A 15,019-nucleotide genomic window follows, 5' to 3' on the forward strand; every position below is an offset into this window, starting at 1 on the left:
CACTCTCTGGTGATTCTGATGTAGATGACCCACAGGTGACATTTGGAGGAAATTACACCTTGCTAGCGGTAGCTACCGGGAAGTTACATCGTAATTCCAAACAGCATAGGCAAAATAGAGTGCTAAATACAAGTTTAAAAATAATTAGAAGTGAAAGGCAAAGAACAAATCATTTTGAATGGGCAGTGGTAGGAACCAAAGATAACTTTCGTGCAGAGGAGATGTCTGAACTAGACCTAGCTACATAATTTGCAGGGTCCAATGCACAATGAAAATCTGGAGTCCTTTTTACCAAAATTAGGAAAAGCATGGCATTAATGATACTAAAATATAAAGCTTTTCCCTTTCGTTCTCAGTCTCTCGACTTGTCATGGTGGTGGTTTTTTGTGTTTTTTTTTGTCATGGTGTTTTTTATTTGCTGCTTAATGACATTCTAAGTAAAGAAAAATTTCAAAATTAAATTATTTGCATGAATTAAACCATTCCTCTTTATATTGTGCAATGGCCAGTTTTAAATGTAAATTTAAGAGCATCTAATTAACATGCAGAATGACCAACATTACACAATTCGTATTTTGGAGGTCATACAGGCATATGTTTTTCATTCTTACCAGAACAGTGGAAATACTGCACAGAACTAACTGAACTCTTTTGATTTCCCTTCTTGTTTTGCAAAGATTATTTTATTTATTTGGAGAAAGAGCGCGAGCATGGGGAGAGGCAGAGAGAGGGAGAGGATCCCAAGGAGACTCCCCACTGAGCGTGGAGCCCTGCATGGGGCTGGATCTCAGTCTTGAGATCAGGACTTGAGGCGAAATCAAGAGTCAGAGGCTTAACCGACTGAGCCACCCAGGAGCCCCCTAATTTCACTTCTTGATATGTGCTCATTCTATCTTCAGTTTTTCAGTGAGGAAGGAAGGAGGGACTAAAGGAAAAGGAACAATGGGTTACTCTATGTTTCCTATTCCTGTCATGTATCATTTTCAGCTCAACTGGTTGGTTAATCCAATACTGGTGGCCTGAGGGAAGTGACATGAGTAAGGAAGCATATGGTAGGATTCCTTCGTTGTTCCTGTTTTTTAGGACACCACTGCCTTCTTTCTGTGTTGAAATAAGTTCAGGTTAGAGCAGAGTATGTGGCTTCTCCAGGCCATCAGTTCCCCCACTTTGTCGTAGAGAAAGTGTCCTGACCTTGTACTCACTTTGAACCATCTTGCTTCTTGGGCCCACCAGAATTCTGTGCTCATGAAACGACTTGAACACCACGAGCCAATGGGGCAGCGAGGGAGAGAGGCACGCCTATTGCATGGCTCATGTGTGCACTCTTCTGTTCCATCAAGCTTCACGCACAAAACACAAGCTCAAAGAGAGAAGTGTTAAGTACTTCAAGACTGTAACAGCAGAGGATGCAACCAAGCGCTGAGTACAGATGACCACAAAGCCGGCTCCAACTTGGGTGTTTGAATGACGAATCATCAAATGGGAGGTTATAAGGGAATTCCAGGCTGAGAGAATCAGGTGGGATGGACAGAGGGAGGTACACATTGGGTACCAGGAACATGTAGGGGAAATCGTGTTCTGTCTCCAGAGAGACTTCCTTCCAGTTGGACCTCTGTTACTGTAGAAGGGACAGGGCTCTAGCTGGCTGGGTATAGTTTATTCTCTTGAGAAAAGTGTTCCCAATGATAAAGCAAGGCATTTTTTTGTTTGTTTTTTGCTTTTTTCCCTTTCTAAAATTAAGAAAAAGCTTAAATTCATCCATAAAAATAAAAATAAATGTGAGATTTCATTATTTATTATATTATTTTTTTTTCTCAGAAGCAAGAAATCTTCTCATGAAAGTTATATGTTATTGATCAGTGTAATAAAAGTATCAGAAGATAATTTTCAGCTTTTGATTGCCTAGAGGACATTTTAGTTTCTCTAATGAAATTATAAAGAAATATTTCCACTTGTTTGTTAGTTTTTTTATAGGAAACCATGTTTATTGAACCATATTGTTATTACTTTCTCTCTCCCCTTGGTTATTACTGTGAAATACTGACACGCAATGCCCAGCATGTTGGGAATTATTTAGGAACAAAGCTAATATTTTATGAAAGAATAATAGATCTTGGTTTTTCAAATTACTATCATGTGAACTAAAATTAGACCTCATATCTACTTGTGTTGTCCAAACTAGCAGAAGATTCTTATCAAAGCACCATTATCTGACTTAATATAAAATATATTCACTTTTTGTCTCACGATTAGACATTGTATGTTGCAGATTAAAATAATATTGTAAGAGCTCAGTATTTAATTTTTCAATATAAATTTAAAATGTTGATATCAACAACTTTGTAATTTGTAATCTGTCTTCTAATGTACACAGTTCACATGTCTAGATTCAAAACCAAATTCTAATATTTGAGATAAAAGTATATTTTGTAAACTTAGAACCTTTAATGTTAAATTGAAATTATATAAATAATATATTAGTACTTTCCATTGTAAAAAATGCAACCAGTACAGATAAATAGCAATCCTCCCTGACACCCCTCCAGAGGTAACAATTATCAGTGTGATAGGTATAATTGAAATTATTTTCTTTCTGTTTATATCATAATGAACATATGAAGATTTGTTGTTTTTTTAATATGAGTGATATCATTTTGTGCTTATTGTTCTGAAGCTTGCTTTAATTTTATTTTTTTCATTTTCTAAAAGATTTATTTATTTTAGAGAGAGAGCATTAGCGGGGGGAGGGGCAGAGAGAGGGGGAGAGAAATCCTCAAGCAGACTCCCTGCTGAGTGCAGAGACCCACACAGAGCTCAATCCCAGGAGCCTGAGATCATGATCTGAGCCTAAATCAAGAGTCAGCCACTCAACTGACTGAGCTACCCAGGCGCCCAGCTTGCTTCAATTTTAAACTCTCGAGGTCAGAGAGTTCTAAGCTGTACATATGTATAGACCTAAGGGATTCTTTTTGACTGCTGCTAGTATTTCTTTGATGTTTGGTTGTTCATTTATTACCCTCCTCCTGATATTTTGGTTGTTTCCAATTTTTTTTTTTACTTTATATACAATGTTATAATGAACTGCTTTGCCCATGATTCTTTGTTTACATGAAAATGTGTTTTCAGGGATACAAGGGAGGGGGGGAATGGAACCCACAGGTCATAAGAGATATATTTAAAATTTCCAATGATCCTGTCAAATTGCTCTCCAAAAAGACTTGCCACTTATACCCACGTCCCAGTGACCATGCCAAAACTTGTTATTTTGAATCTTTTTGTTAAAGATTTTATTTATTTATTGGACAGAGAGAGAAAGAGCACAAGTAGGGGAAGCGGCAGGCAGAGGGAGAGGGAGAAGCAGACTCCCAGCTGCGCAAGGAGCAGGACGTGGGGCTCGATTCCAGGACCTTGAGATCATGACCTGAGCTGAAGGCAGACGCTTAACCGACTGAGCCACCCAGGCGCCCCTATTTTGAATCTCTTAAAACATTTGGAAATCTAGTGTGTGAAAATTGGTATGACTTCTCTTAGAAATGCCAGGAGAGTCTAATATTCAAAAATATAATAATAAAATTAAGTCGTATCAACAGAGGAGAAAATCATACAATACACGCTTCAAATGCATTTGATGAAACATAGTTCCCTCTCTGTGATGGTCAGTTTTGTCTGTAAGCTAGGCTATGATAGCTAAATATTTGACCAAACATTATGCTGGACGTTTCTGTGAAGTTACTGGGCTTCAAGGGAAAAAGACGGACCTCCCAAGAGGAAGATGGAGCTGTGCCTGAAGGCAGCCTTTGGGCTCTAACTGCAACCTCAACTCTTCCCTGGTCTCTAGCCTCCAGGCCGGCCTTTTTCTTTCTCTCCACACAGACACACACACATGCACGCATCTAGACAAACACAGAGACACACACATACTCACACTACACATACAGACAAACACAGAGACCAAAAAAAAAAAGCACCCCCCCACGCACACATATGTGCACACACACCTACACACCTTGACTGTATGTAAACATCTGTCTCAGAACGAGGAGGACATTAGGTTTGGCAGAAAAGCCGGTTTTCATGTCTGGTTTTGCCACTTACCAGCTTACCTGACCTTTGAAAATGATCATTGAGCTACAGTTCCCTGCTTTCTAATAAGAATAATGAAAAATAATGGCATCCTACACTGGCTGATCTTTTTTAAGCAATTGCCTACTGATGCATCACCACAGAACACACAGTTTTAAGGGCTTGCTTTTTAAGAAATAGATGTCGTACAAACACACTTCATTCACACTGGACTTTTACTCTCCCTTATTAAAGTTTTACATTCATTGAGAACTCCGTGTGTGTTTTTATTTATTTATTTTTTTTAAAGATTTTATTTATTTATTTGAGAGAATGAGATAGAGCATGAGACGGGGGAGGGTCAGAGGGAGAAGCAGACTCCCTGCTGAGCAGGGAGCCCGATGTGGGACTCGATCCCGGGACTCCAGGATCATGACCTGAGCCGAAGGCAGTCGCTTAACCAACTGAGCCACCCAGGCGCCCCTCCGTGTGTGTTTTTAATGAGACTGTCTGCTAGGAGACCATTCTTTGTCTATTTTCGAGTTGGTAGGAACAAGTATTAGTGTCCTCAGTCTTGGTTTTGCGTGTGTGTAGTATTTTTTTCCCAAGCAAAAATACACCACCATTAATGTAAAAGGTAAAAAAATAAACCACAGTTATCTCAGTTCAAGGCACCATCCAGATCCTGACTTGAGGATACCTTAGGATAATGCCCCAGATTTCTAGAAGTCGGGCCCAATAACTCCACAGCTCACAAGGAAACAGCTGATAGATTTGATCACATGAGAAATCGTAACTTCTAAGTGATGAAAGACACCATAAACTAAGTTAAAAAGAAAAGTGACAAACAGGGATATTTGCAACATGTATGACAAACAAAAGATGTATATCCAGCATCTATAAAGAGCTCCTACAATTTGAAAAAGACAAGTATCCCAATATATGGGCTTGAGATATGAACAAGCAATTTATAGAAGAAAAGTAAAAAGCCAATAAGCACATGAAAAGATATTCAGCATTACCGGTATTTAGAGAAATGCAAATTAAAACTATAATGAGCTATCTTTTTCCATCCCCATCACATTTGCAGAAATTTAAAAGCCTGACAATATATAGCAGCGATGAGGATTGAGAAAACTGGCAGTCTTGCATACTGTCAGTGGGTAGGTGAATGACGGCAAATCTGTCGTGTTTTTAAATATATATATGCCCCTTGACCCCACAATTCTACTTTAGGATTCCATTCTGCAGAAATACGCACCTATATGTGCAAATATTTTTCTAACAGGTATTAATTGCACACCACTTGTATACAGCAATACAACTGGAAAGTTCATATCAACAAAGGAGAGTCTGTAAATCTTGAGTCACTCATAAAATGGAATATTATGCTGACCGTAAAAAGAATGAGATGGACATGGAAAGACTTCCCAAACACATTGATAGTTAAGAAATACATTATTGCACCCATTCATTAATGATGCATAGCATATGTATATATAATGGTGTATAAATGCACAGAACAAAATTAGAAGAACACGCTTGACACTATTAGAATGAACAACGTGGCGTTACAATACTTGACAATTTTCAACCTACAAATGGCAATGTGATAACACTTAAGCTAATATTAATAATGGTTCTATCTGAGGAATGGAGTAGGATATGCAAGGTATATATATTTTTTAAATTTAATTTTATTATGTTATGTTAATCACCACACATTATATCATCAATTTTTGATGTAGTGTTCCATGATTCATTGTTCGCATATAACACCCAGTGCTCCGTGCAGAACGTGCCCTCTTTAATACCCATCACCAGGCTAACCCATCCTCCCACCCCCCTCCCCTCTAGAACCCTCAGTTTGTTTCTCAGAGTCCATAGTCTCTCATGGTTTGTCTCCTCCTCCGATTTCCCCCCCTTCATTTTCCCCTTCCTACTATCTTCTATTTTTTTTTTTAACATATAATGTATTATTTGTTTCAGAGGTACAGGTCTGTGATTCAACAGTCTTTCACAATTCATAGCACTCACCATAGCACATACCCTCCCCAATGTCTATCACCCAGTCACCCCATCCCTCCCACCCCCCACCACTCCAGCAATTCTCAGTTTGTTTCCTGAGATTAAGAATTCCTCATATAAGTGAGATCATATGACACATGTCTTTCTCTGATTGACTTATTTCGCTCAGCATAATACCCTCCAGTTCCATCCACATTGTTGCAAATGGCAAGATCTCATTCCTTTTGATGGCTGCATAATATTCCATTGTATATATATACCACATCTTCTTTATCCATTCATCTGTTGATGGACATCTAGGCTCTTTCCATAGTTTGGCTACTGTGGACATTTATGCAAGGTATATTTAAAGATGGGAATACTAGTATTATTTAAATCTTCACAGTGAGTATGGATTTATATACCATGAATTATCATTTTTAATTTTTTAAAATGAAAGTCAGGTTTAGCATATTCATCATGATTAATAAGTGTGTGCTTTGTGGTGTGTGTCTGTAGGATTAATAAGTGTGTGCCTGGTGTGGTATGGTGTGTGTGTGTATGTGTGTGTGTGTGTGTGTGTGATTCAAGAATAATCCTTTTGTCATTCTTTCAAAGTTTACAATGTGTCAGGACTGTCCTAAGAATTTCACATATATTAATTATGTCACTTAATCTTCACAATAATCTGAGATGGTATTAGACCCAGTTTCCAGGTGAGAGAAGGACTACCAGGTACCCATAACCCTGTCAAGATCCCATCCTAGAGAGATGAATATGTCCAAGGTCATAGGATTGGTATGCAGTGGAGCTGGGATTTAAACTTGAGCAGTCTAAACCCAGAACGATGATTACGGTCACTGTGTACCCAGGAGTTTAGACCATGCGCCTCTTCCCTACACCGTGGCCCCAGTTTGAAACAAGTTTCAATATGGCAGCCTTCTACATCTGCCAATGCCTATTCATGCCATTGAGGTGATAAATCACTCTAGGCTTGCCAGCAATCAAGACCCTTTTTACACTTTTCTTCCTTGGAGCCCATGTTTTAAAAGATTCTTCCTCCAATCTGAGTGTAATAAATGATAAATCAGTTCCATTTTTCTTATTATTTATCCCTGTTTTCAACAGCATCCTGAAATAGACAACACACTGGAATATTTTAAGATGTTTTTAAATGAAAGGGCTGTTTACAGAAATAGGTTTAAGGTAGTGGTAGCCAAGTTAGGGATGACTGCATTCCAGGGGATACATGGCAATATCTGGAGATACTTTTGGTTCTCACAACTAAGGGAGTTGCTACCGGTATCTTGTGGATAGAGGCTAGGGATGTTGCTAAACATCCTATCTACAATGCCCAGGACAGTCCCCTCACAAGAAGGAATTATGTGGCCCCAAATATCAACAGTGTTGAGGTTGAAAATCCTGGTTTAAGGTAACAGAGAAGAGAAAGTGAGGTGCCCAGAACCCAGCAACCAGGAAACCATGAACACTCCTGGGCCCGAAGGGGAGGACAGGACACTGATGCAGGACCGCATTGAGGTAGGAAGCCATGGAACACAATGTTGCCCAACAGAAGTTTTGGTCAAAAAGGGAAGCAGCCATTTCCAGAACAACACAAAGAAGGTGACAGAGGGAGAAGGAATAAATATGTTGTTTTTCTCCTTCCACCCTTTCCTCTTCTGCTGGTACTTTTCATTGGCCAAATCAACTAGAATCCAGAGAGCAAGCAGTCTACTGGGGTTGGCCTCTCAAGGCAAGAGCAGGACAGAGAAGGGAGGGGAATGGAACTCAGGGAGCAGGAAGTGGGAGAAAAGAGAAACACCAGCATGATGCAATCAATGGTCCCAATGTTCAACAAGGATCCATAATTACCAAGTGTTATGGACTGTTTGTGTCCCCCCAAAATATATATGTCAAAACCCTAACTCTCAATGTGATGGTATGAGGAGGTGGGACCCTTGGCCGGTGACTGGGTTTAGATGAGACTAAGAGGGTAGAGATCCCATGATGGGATTAGTGTCTTGAGAAGAGAGTCAGACTAGTGCTTTATTTCTCTTTCTCTCTCTCCCCCCTGTGAGAATGTAGCAAGAAGCCACTGGGCAAGCCAGGAAAAGAGCTCTCATCAGGAGCTGAATCTGCTGGTACCTTGATCTTGAACTTCTCAGCCTCCAGAACCATGAGAAATAAAATTCTATTGTTTAAGCCACCCAGTCTATGATATTCCCTTACAGCAGCTGGAGTAGACTAAGACACGAAGGAGGTGGTAAAATCAGCTGAACCCTGGCCAGGCTATGAGGCTATCAAGCAATGAATCGATCAGGAAACCAACTCTGGGCCACAGCCACTGCCCTGCCCTTCATTTGGGATGCTGGGCTCGTTTGACCCATCCTGGAAGCAGTCTGCTCAAGCACTGTCACTCTCTAATTCTGGCTCCAATACCTCCATGAAGTCCACTGATCATTTATGTTTCACAAATCCAGTCATCAGGTGCCAATCAGAGCTTCTGATGTGGACATTAAGTGGCTATAATTCTGATCAAAAGCGAAAGGAACTCGTGTGTTGGAGAGCCACCAATTAGTCATGGCTCCTTTCAAACTCCAAAAATTTCAAAAATAACTCATCACCACCTTCATGAACAGGCTGGGAGCTTTTGAAACAGCAGGAGCAAATCCTCATTTCAGAGGTTCCAGAACTTTCCATCAGGTGCCACGTCAAACTGGAAACGTAACCTCAGTTATTGGGCATAAGACTGTCTTTCTCGGCATGTAATGGGGTGGGGTGATTCATAATACCAAACTCGTGTTCTGTGTTCAATATTTAGAATGGTTTTACTCTTAAGAACTCAAGCCTCCTTACAGTAGAGGATAGACATGACAAACAGATCTCAGGGGCTCAAGAGAAAAGGAGAATGAGGAAACTCAGGGGATATAAGAACATTTCTTAAAGGAAATGGCCTTCGACTGCATCCCGGTTGATGTGGAGAATCTGGGGGGGGGGGGCGGACAGGAAGGGCTTTTGCATGATAGAGAAGGGATGTAATCATTCTGGAAGACCTTCTGTGTACGAGATGTTTGGCCCAGCATGCACTATCATGAGAGGCAAGACAACATAATGGTTAAGAGCACTGACTCAGGAAACTTCCCAGTCTCAAAGCGTCACCCTATCACTTACTAGAAGTGGGGCTTTAGCGCCTCTGTGCCTCAATGATCTCATCTGTCTGGGTAGTAACTGTAACCTACTGCCTGATTTCACAGTGAAACGCATTAGTATGTGTGAGTACTTGGATAGTCCTTACTCTGTGTTGGTTTTCCTTATTACTCACAACAGCCCCAAGTTAGCTAAGGGGGAGAAGGCACGCCCACTTAGCCAATACCTACTTACAGCTGAGGGTCACTGAGGCGAAGAGAGAATAATGATCTTCTTCCACTTCCTACAGCTGGAAAGCAAGAACGCCAGACTTCTCGCTGAATCCCGCCTGTTTCTGAATTCTGCGGGCTTTCCTCTCTGACCGAACGCACCGCCTCTTTCTCCTTTGTGCTGCATGAAAGTATGTGTTGCGCCGGATGCCACAGAGGAGCAAACACAGCTTCATTCTATTTTGTTTCCACCCTCTGGCTGAAACAAACAATTCCATTGCAGAAAATTGTATTCCTGTTACCCAGCCTGATGTTGATATCGGATATCTCAATCACTCCATAGCAAGTAGGTTTAGATGTGACCGAGGCTCTATTCCTTTCTTCTCTTAAAATAATGTTTCTACCTTAGAGTTGCTTCCATTTCAAAAACCTGCCAAATCACAGTCACAATGAAAACAACTACCACCACTTATTAAACACTCTGTTTGCTAAGCACCCTGTGTGCTGAGCACTTTACGTACGTTCTCTCATTTAACCATCGTGACAAGTTATCATCCCACTTTTAGAGCCGTCAGATCAGGGACAGAAGGACTATGCTCCTAGCCCAAGATCACACAGCAGTCAGCTCAGTAGCTGCAATGTGATCCAAGGTCTGAGTCCCCATACTCTTTTTCTTCCCAATTCATGATGTGCTTCTTAGAATATTCCATAAGCTGATTAAGAATGAGGACCGTTGACATCATCAGCCAGAAAGACCTCAAACTTCATTTCACAGTATGAGATTATTTTGCACAGTAAAATCCGCTCTTCTTGTAAGCCAAAGTTGATGGTTGACTTGCTTCTCTGGTTAGAGAGGAGGGACCCAGATTCAAAATGACTCGCTTTCTCCCATAAAACTTTTTCATCTCCCACCCTTCCTATGCTGGGAAACTGAGGCATGCAGTTGAAAACAAGTTTGTTTTGCATATTGATGGGATGTGTTCAAATCTAGATAGAAACATGATCATCTGGACCCATAATCAAAAGCTTCCTATTAGTGTTACGGAACCTGGACTGGATCGCCCAATGGAAGAACCAAGTGGCACCCGGAGATCTTGGAGGACAGGAGGTTTATTTAACGCCGGTGGGCTCAGAGGAGAGTGATCTCCAAAGGTCTGAGCCCCGAGCTCAAACAAAGGGGGCAATTTATACACTTCTACTTCCGTATATTTGGCACTTCTGGCGCGTAAGCAAAGCAGGGAAGGGAGAAGGACCTGGATTGGTGTGCGTGGGAAGCAGAGCAGGGAGAAGAACTCCGAAGAGCCCCGGGGCAAGGACTGGGACTCTCTCGCTGGCTCGGTAAGCCATCTTAGGACACAGATCTTCCTTATCATTAGCATTAGTGTGCTGTCATATGATCTCTTGATTGCAATAGAGATAAAAACATATGAAAAGAAATTTAATATGGTATCATCTTGTCAGACTGGAAACCAACCTAGTTAGTTTAAAACGCTTTCTTTAAGAAATACAGTATATTCTCTCTCAGTCAAGTTGGACTAGGCTATACTATGGGAAGAAAAAGACCTCAGGGGCTTAAATAGCAAAGGTTTATTTCTCTCTCGTGTTATATGTCCATCCCAGCTCTGGGTCATCCTGACTCCAGGACCCAAACTGAAAGGTCAGCCATAATCTGGAAGGTCACTGGTTTTCTGGGCAAAGGGAAGAAAGCCCCAGACATTTTATAGCAGGATTCGAGTGCTCTGGCCTAGGAGGGCATGCTTCTACTTACAACTCCTTAGCCAGAGTGATCCCATGACCTCCCCCATCCCAGGGAAGACGGGATGTGATGGAAGTGAAGTGCTGGGAAATGTTGGTGACCAGCACCACTGACCACTTCTCTAACTGTAGAGACCCTGGATTCATCACTGCATGGCTGGGCTGGTGTTTGGTTACACGAATTCTAAGCTGAACAAACAAAGCACCTATTCCAAAGTGAAACAATCCAACAATGTGGATGTTGGTTGGGGAATGGATAGGATATAAAAGAAAGCATGAAAGATATTCATATCCATGTAGCCTACAGTACATTATTTTTAAAAAGAATCAAAGTTCATTGTAAGTATGATTTCTAAAGTATCAAAACATGTTATTGAATATTATATGTTTTATGGGGATACACACACACACACACACACACACACCTATATAACTGATTTATTTACTGCAATTTATAGGGGACCTGAGGCAATTATCCGGATAATTTAAAAGCAAAGGCATCCTGTGTCCATCATCTGCACATTTGAGATGAACAAGATTCTTTGTTTGTGTTTTATTTTTTTAAGACATTTTTTAAGAGCAATTTCAGTCTGACAACAAAACTGAGAGGGAGATACAGAGATTCCCTGCGTACCCCTGCCCGCACATACACTCAGCCCCGCCCCCCCACCAGTATGAGCGTCACCTATCAGAATTGTGTGTTCTTTACACAGGGTGAACCTACGTGGATGCATCATCATCACCCACAGTCCATTGTGTACATAAGGTTTATTCTTGGTGTTGTACATTCTGTGGGTTTGGCGAGATGTGTAATGATGTACCTCCAGCATTATATCATACAGAGTATTGTCACTGCCCTCAAAATCCTTTGTATTCTGCCTATTCTCTGCCCATCCCCTCCGCCCCTGGCAGCCACTGATCCTGCTATTATCTCCAAAGTTTTTACCTTTTCCACAATGTCATAGAATTGGAATCCTACAGTATGGAGCGTTTCCAGATTGGGTTCTTTCCCTTAGTAATATGCATTTAAGGAGCCTCCAGCTCTTTTCATGGCTTGCTAGCTCATTTGCTTCTGGCACTGAATCATACCTCATTGTCCGGATGGACCACAGTTTATGGATCGATTCACCTGCTGAAGGACATCTTGGTTGCTTCCACGTTTTGGCAGTTATGTACAAAGCTGCTATAAACATTCATATGCAAGTTTTTGTGTGGACCTAAGTTTTTATCTCCTTTGGGTAAATACCAAAGATCATGATGGCTGGATCGTATGGTAAGAGTATGCTTAGTTTGGTGAGAACTGTCTTCCAAAGTGGTTGTTCCCCCAGCAATGAATGAGAGTGTGTGATGCTCCCCAACTTCACCAGCATTTGGTGTTGGCAGTGTTCTGGATTTTGGCCATTCTACTAGGCGTGCAGTGGTATCTTGTTGTTGTCATTTACATTTCCTTGATGACATATGATTCGGAGCCATGAACAGTTTTTAGAGCCATAATAACTCAGACAATGACCTCAAATGCCTCAAAGTCAGTGTTGGTGGCAGACACAGCATATGAGTGATTTCTTGATGTGGCTTGGAGACGTTAAATGAAATCTAGAACCTGAATAAATCAATGGCTTATGGAACAATACCCTATTCTTGGGACCGGGTCTCCTACAAAATTAAGAAGTTTGGGCAAAACATTCAGATGCCACCAAAGGCCAATTTCCAATTTTAAGGCTTCTGCACATTAAAGTAAAATGAAGAAATGTCAAAAGAAGGTAATGAAATGGCAGTAAATATTGCCATTTTAAAAATGCAGGGGCACCTGGGTGGCTCAGTTGGTTAATCAGCTGACTCTTGATTTTGGTTCAGGTCGTGATCTCAGGGTCCTGGGACTGAGCCCCACGTTGGGCTCTGCACTCAATGGAGAGCCTTCTTGAGGATTCTCCTGTCCCTCGGTCCCTCCCCAAGCTCGTTCTCTCGTGCACACATGCTGTCACTCTTTCTCTCTAAAATAAATAAATATTTTTTTAAAAGTTTTTTTAAATTGACACGATGCACATATCTGTGATATATTTTTTAAAATTATAGGATTTCTATGTGTTTTTAATCCCTAGGGCACCACAGACAGTGTGGTCAGAATGGGACGCATTAGAGCTATGGAATGGCCATCCTCCCCTGGCTTCGTGTCCAGTCTCACCCAGAGACGGCAACACCTCAGCTTGAGGCCCATCATGAACACAAGGACCTTCTCGCACACCCGGCCCATGAAAGAACTTGAGTGCAATTAGCTATTCAGGGGTCATTAGTGACACTAGGGTGGAACTGAATGCACTTTCAGATCTGAAAGCCCAGCATCCTTCCTCTCCTGGAAAGAGACTCCCCACTCTACCCTCCTTCTGCTCAGGCCCCATTTGGAGGCTGAAATCAGCTCTGCAGGGAGACCAGAGGTACAAGGTGGGAGAATGCCATTCTCCTCTGTGGCTTCTGAGGCTAATAGTCACACAAGCTCTCCATCATCAGGAAAGGAAGCAGAGATGACTCAGGGGACACACAGGCTTTCAAAAGCACATGGATGGGAGGCTGCCTTTTCAGACCCTGATGGCAGCTAGGCAAGAGTACAGGGGTAGGCTGAGAGATTGGGGTGTCTGTGAGCTGGCCTCAGGGCCCTTCCACTGCCTAGGGGGCTGTTTATCGCACTTCTCTCCCAAAGCCCCAAGCTTTCAACCCTTCCTTTGTCACCTACAAGGCCCTTTTCCTTGTGGCCGTTAGTACAGCATAACCTTACCCATCATGACCGACACGGAAACATATTTATTTCTTAAAGCAAAGAACTGCGTGTCCACTTAAAAATCCCTTACCTCGGTGTGCGGGTGTGTTAATAAAGAATTTAACTTAAGGCACAAGGGTTCAAATCACAACAGGAAACTTATTGCTGCTGAATCTCTTGCAAATTACTGAAGTACTATCGCTAAGTACTATTTCTTCAATTCTAAAGAGATACTCTCATAAAGGACCCACCTCGTAGAATTGCTTTGAGAATCAAGTGAGAACACCCGTGTGAAAAACATACTGGGGATTATGAAACTGCTATTGGCCCATCCAGCGTCCTCCAGAATCAGAGTAAAGACAGCCTTAGCCATTCAGCCACAGATGGTCCCTGGATTAACTGAAGCCTGGTTTGAAACCCACCCCTTCAAACCTAAATAGACAAATGAACCATTCAGAAAGCCCCTTCCAGACTATAGTGCGCTCAAGCGCAAGGCCCTCCATTCACCCAGCTCCCAGCATCCAGCCCTGTTTCTGGCTCACAGTGACACGTATCGTTCAGTGAATTAACAAGCGTAGAAGGAGCCTGAGACAAGCCACCACTCTACCTCTGCGCTCAGAGGAGCGTCACCCCACGTGGAAGGCAAGTGTGGAAGCAAGTCTGCAGTTCCTGGTATTAACATGAGTCAGAAACCAGAGCAAACAAACAGCAGGCCCAGGGAAGGGATGGGGGAGGTGAGCGAGGGGCTGACCGGCGGACGTGCGCACCCGTGACCTTGACGTTGAGGTTCCCTTAAATGCTGCTTCCCAGAGGCCTCACTGCCTCAGCCGAGTGCCCACCGTGGGCTGCGTGTACGTGACCAGCTTTACCCTGGGAGTTCTCAGAGGACTGACGCCATCTCAAGGCTGGTGGGCGACCTCCCACTTCCCCACATGGCTGGGCTATGGAATATTATAGCTATTGAATATTGACTATTGATTAGTGCACAATTTCACTCACTTCAGAGAAGTAAGCAGATAACTGATGTGTGAGCAGAGAGGTCCGCAGGAGGCCCTGCCTGTCATAGCCTCACTTTTAAAATGAAGTG

Source organism: Phoca vitulina, unplaced genomic scaffold (assembly GCF_004348235.1).
Source record: "Phoca vitulina isolate PV1807 unplaced genomic scaffold, GSC_HSeal_1.0 scaffold37, whole genome shotgun sequence".
Classification (NCBI taxonomy): domain Eukaryota; kingdom Metazoa; phylum Chordata; class Mammalia; order Carnivora; family Phocidae; genus Phoca; species Phoca vitulina.